The 5,000-nt window shown below is 37.9% G+C and overlaps 1 protein-coding gene and 7 non-coding genes across 8 annotated transcripts in view; 1 reads left to right on the top strand and 7 right to left on the bottom strand.

Annotated features, from left to right (window-relative positions):
- LOC127938331 (uncharacterized) overlaps positions 1-5,000 on the top strand; it is a 374,843-nt gene that overhangs the window by 10,307 nt on the left and 359,536 nt on the right. The gene's annotated exons all lie outside the window — the stretch shown is intronic.
- Positions 1,135-1,207, bottom strand: trnak-uuu (transfer RNA lysine (anticodon UUU)). The gene has a single exon. It is a non-coding gene; the product is annotated as a tRNA-Lys (tRNA).
- On the bottom strand, positions 1,376-1,457 carry trnas-uga (transfer RNA serine (anticodon UGA)). The gene has a single exon. It is a non-coding gene; the product is annotated as a tRNA-Ser (tRNA).
- On the bottom strand, positions 1,589-1,660 carry trnal-gag (transfer RNA leucine (anticodon GAG)). Its single transcript has one exon. It is a non-coding gene; the product is annotated as a tRNA-Leu (tRNA).
- Positions 3,007-3,079, bottom strand: trnak-uuu (transfer RNA lysine (anticodon UUU)). Its single transcript has one exon. It is a non-coding gene; the product is annotated as a tRNA-Lys (tRNA).
- trnas-uga (transfer RNA serine (anticodon UGA)) lies at positions 3,248-3,329 on the bottom strand. Its single transcript has one exon. It is a non-coding gene; the product is annotated as a tRNA-Ser (tRNA).
- Positions 3,461-3,532, bottom strand: trnah-gug (transfer RNA histidin (anticodon GUG)). Its single transcript has one exon. It is a non-coding gene; the product is annotated as a tRNA-His (tRNA).
- On the bottom strand, positions 3,688-3,769 carry trnas-uga (transfer RNA serine (anticodon UGA)). The gene has a single exon. It is a non-coding gene; the product is annotated as a tRNA-Ser (tRNA).

The raw sequence follows: 5,000 nt of genomic DNA, 5'->3' as shown, positions 1-5,000 counted from the left end.
AGCCAGACTGTTGTTCAAGTGCTTTTATTTTACTGTTTGCTTCGCGATGAGAGGAATAACACATAATTCACCCCAAAAAGATGTGACGTGGTTGAGGATTTGAGAAATGGATTTCCTCAGAAAATAAAGAATGAAGCATTTTATTCAGCAGAGATCATAAACATGAGTAAGTCTCTTTATATTTATTTATATACTTTTACTAGTTTTCACATAACGTCTAAACATTTTACTAGTTAGACTTTTTCCAAACTATAATTCTTGACTAAATGTATAATTAAGTTAAATATTATGAAGTTTCAATAACAATATACAAAACTATACCACTCAAAAGCTTGATGTAAATAATATAAATGTAACAAATACATGTAACTGTAACAAATGTAACAAAAAATGGTGTTCTTTTAATTTACCACCCTAAAAAACATGAAAAATATTCTCAGCTATTTTCAACATTAATAATAATGATAACAATAAAAGTTTTTATTTTTTATTTTTTACAAATTCAGATTGTTAAAAGGATTTCTTAAGGATTGTGTGACTGGAGTAATAATGCAAAAATAAAATTAGTTTGAAAGTCAGCTTTGATTGTTCCTAATAAACTGTTTAACTGCTCCCCCATATTAAATTATATTGTGGGATAATTAAATATATTCTAAATAAACTCCAAACTTAAAATTATATACATTTATTTTGTTCTCACGTTCTTTCTTGTAACACCTCCCTCTCAGTGACAACAGCTGACTGAGCGGCTCTTTATGCAGCTCATTATGCAGGGCTTTGTCTTCTCAGGTGTAAATCATGATAGTTGACGCCTACTCGCATATGACTTTTACCAACAAAAAGTGTCTTAGAAAATTTAAATCAATGTATTGTTTTCTGTAAGTGAGTAAACAAGATGATTTTCACATAATTTACAAAGAAAAATTCTAGGCTACAAGCTCCGGTTCTCAAAAATCCCAGGCACCATTGTTCTTTATGTATTTTTTGGCCTTGTTCATTTAACATTGTTCGTTTGTCACTAACCACAAGGGAGATCCCCTGATCACCGGGAGCAGGAAGGAACACCGTTCCAGTACAGAGTCAGCAGAAGAGATGGACCGTAGTGATAGCAAGGTGAGGCCAAAGAAAGACCTTCGCCCGAACAGGGACTTGAACCCTGGACCCTCAGATTAAAAGTCTGATGCTCTACCGACTGAGCTATCCGGGCTCTTGTCGAGTACTGGCATCTCACCTTTTATATAACAGCAGTTTTACAACAAGCTGCCCAGAAGAGACGCAGGTGTCACGGGATGAAAGCTAGAAGCAGTTAGGACAAAGGACCACAGAAGGCACAATTACCATCACAGAAAGCTAAAGCAACACTGCAAAGCCCTCCCGTAGTCGGCAGGGTTCGAACCTGCGCGGGGAGACCCCAATGGATTTCAAGTCCATCGCCTTAACCTCTCGGCCAAGACTACGTCTAGCGGTAGGCTGCCTGCCCCCTTGTCTGGTGGCTCCCTGCACAGGCCAAGCGTCAAAAACAAAATAGAGAAGAAAGATGAGGTGGTAAAAAAATGTCAACCTTCCCGTACACTCAACGCCAGAGTGTTGCCGCAACCCGGATTCGAACCGGGGTTGCTGCGGCCTCAACGCAGAGTACTAACCACTATACGATCACGGCGTGCCACTGGCTCACCCAAGTTAACCCCTGGAGCCCGAATACCAGAAGCACCAGTTTGACAAAGCTTGACATTTCTACTTTTAAACTAAACAAGTGCTGCCGAAAACAAATATTCTGTGATAAAGTAATCCATATGAAAACAAGGCGATGTCCTTTTTTCACGTCTCCCTTCATTATATCTAATGTGACCACGCCCCCGCGCTGAACGCTCTATTCAGATTCAAACTGAAGCGCGGCTTGAATACGCCCACACAGAAGAAAAAGCAGCCAGACTGTTGTTCAAGTGCTTTTATTTTACTGTTTGCTTCGCGATGAGAGGAATAACACATAATTCACCCCAAAAAGATGTGACGTGGTTGAGGATTTGAGAAATGGATTTCCTCAGAAAAAAAAGAATGAAGCACTTTATTCAGCAGAGATCATAAACATGAGTAAGTCTCTGTATATTTATTTATATACTTTTACTAGTTTTCACATAACGTCTAAACATTTTACTAGTTAGACTTTTTCCAAACTATAATTCTTGACTAAATGTATAATTAAGTTAAATATTATGAAGTTTCAATAACAATATACAAAACTATACCACTCAAAAGCTTGATGTAAATAATATAAATGTAACAAATACATGTAACTGTAACAAATGTAACAAAAAATGGTGTTCTTTTAATTTACCACCCTAAAAAACATGAAAAATATTCTCAGCTATTTTCAACATTAATAATAATGATAACAATAAAAGTTTTTAATTTTTATTTTTTACAAATTCAGATTGTTAAAAGGATTTCTTAAGGATTGTGTGACTGGAGTAATAATGCAAAAATAAAATTAGTTTGAAAGTCAGCTTTGATTGTTCCTAATAAACTGTTTAACTGCTCTCCCATATTAAATTATGTTGTGGGATAATTAAATATATTCTAAATAAACTCCAAACTTAAAATTATATACATTTATTTTGTTCTCACGTTCTTTCTTGTAACACCTCCCTCTCAGTGACAACAGCTGACTGAGCGGCTCTTTATGCAGCTCATTATGCAGGGCTTTGTCTTCTCAGGTGTAAATCATGATAGTTGACGCCTACTCGCATATGACTTTTACCAACAAAAAGTGTCTTAGACAATTTAAATCAATGCATTGTTTTCTGTAAGTGAGTAAACAAGATGATTTTCACATAATTTACAAAGAAAAATTCTTTTTTGGCCTTGTTCATTTAACATTGTTCGTTTGTCACTAACCACAAGGGAGATCCCCTGATCACCGGGAGCAGGAAGGAACACCGTTCCAGTACAGAGTCAGCAGAAGAGATGGACCGTAGTGATAGCAAGGTGAGGCCAAAGAAAGACCTTCGCCCGAACAGGGACTTGAACCCTGGACCCTCAGATTAAAAGTCTGATGCTCTACCGACTGAGCTATCCGGGCTCTTGTCGAGTATTGGCATCTCACCTTTTATATAACAGCAGTTTTACAACAAGCTGCCCAGAAGAGACGCAGGTGTCACGGGATGAAAGCTAGAAGCAGTTAGGACAAAGGACCACAGAAGGCACAATTACCATCACAGAAAGCTAAAGCAACACTGCAAAGCCCTCCCGTAGTCGGCAGGGTTCGAACCTGCGCGGGGAGACCCCAATGGATTTCAAGTCCATCGCCTTAACCTCTCGGCCACGACTACGTCTAGCGGTAGGCTGCCTGCCCCCTTGTCTGGTGGCTCCCTGCACAGGCCAAGCGTCAAAAACAAAATAGAGAAGAAAGATGAGGTGGTAAAAAAATGTCAACCTTCCCGTACACTCAACGCCAGAGTGTTGCCGTGACCCGGATTCGAACCGGGGTTGCTGCGGCCACAACGCAGAGTACTAACCACTATACGATCACGGCGTGCCAATGGCTCACCCAAGTTAACCCCTGGAGCCCGAATACCAGAAGCACCAGCGGCGTGTTGGTCCATCGAAGAGGGACAGGACATTTCGCAAATCAGTGGGAGGACCTTGAAAAATTCATGGACGCTTTTCCTCGTGGCCTTCAGCAAACAGCGTAGTCGGCAGGATTCTAACCTGCGCGGGGAGACCCCAATGGATTTCAAGTCCATCGCCTTAACCACTCGGCCACGACTACAAGAACAAACCAGCTTCTGCTCAGTTTGTGTGCAACACTGCTGCCTGACCTACTTGCAAACAACCCAGCTCAGTCAGCAAGCTGACTGTAACCCAATAAAGGGTTTCCTTTTTTGGATACAGAAAATAATAACAACAAAACTTTGTGCACTTATAAAATAAAGATAACAAACAAGATGTGCTGTCTGCAGCCTTTGTCTGCGCTGATCTTCATTTACAAACACGTCATTAAAATGAGCCTCTAACTCTGTGAATACTCAACGAAGAGACATGAGAGAGATATCTATAGAAAGCTTGACATTTCTACTTTTAAACTAAACAAGTGCTGCCGAAAACAAATATTCTGTGATAAAGTAATCCATATGAAAACAAGGCGATGTCCTTTTTTCACGTCTCCCTTCATTATATCTAATGTGACCACGCCCCCGCGCTGAACGCTCTATTCAGATTCAAACTGAAGCGCGGCTTGAATACGCCCACACAGAAGAAAAAGCAGCCAGACTGTTGTTCAAGTGCTTTTATTTTACTGTTTGCTTCGCGATGAGAGGAATAACACTTAATTCACCCCAAAAAGATGTGACGTGGTTGAGGATTTGAGAAATGGATTTCCTCAGAAAATAAAGAATGAAGCATTTTATTCAGCAGAGATCATAAACATGAGTAAGTCTCTTTATATTTATTTATATACTTTTACTAGTTTTCACATAACGTCTAAACATTTTACTAGTTAGACTTTTTCCAAACTATAATTCTTGACTAAATGTATAATTAAGTTAAATATTATGAAGTTTCAATAACAATATACAAAACTATACCACTCAAAAGCTTGATGTAAATAATATAAATGTAACAAATACATGTAACTGTAACAAATGTAACAAAAAATGGTGTTCTTTTAATTTACCACCCTAAAAAACATGAAAAATATTCTCAGCTATTTTCAACATTAATAATAATGATAACAATAAAAGTTTTTATTTTTTATTTTTTACAAATTCAGATTGTTAAAAGGATTTCTTAAGGATTGTGTGACTGGAGTAATAATGCAAAAATAAAATTAGTTTGAAAGTCAGCTTTGATTGTTCCTAATAAACTGTTTAACTGCTCCCCCATATTAAATTATATTGTGGGATAATTAAATATATTCTAAATAAACTCCAAACTTAAAATTATATACATTTATTTTGTTCTCACGTTCTTTCTTGTAACACCTCCCTCTCAGTGACAACAGC

Source organism: Carassius gibelio, chromosome A20 (assembly GCF_023724105.1).
Source record: "Carassius gibelio isolate Cgi1373 ecotype wild population from Czech Republic chromosome A20, carGib1.2-hapl.c, whole genome shotgun sequence".
Taxonomy (NCBI): domain Eukaryota; kingdom Metazoa; phylum Chordata; class Actinopteri; order Cypriniformes; family Cyprinidae; genus Carassius; species Carassius gibelio.
The sequence above is the reverse complement of the archived record's forward strand: the minus strand, read 5'-3'. Positions and strand labels throughout refer to the sequence as shown.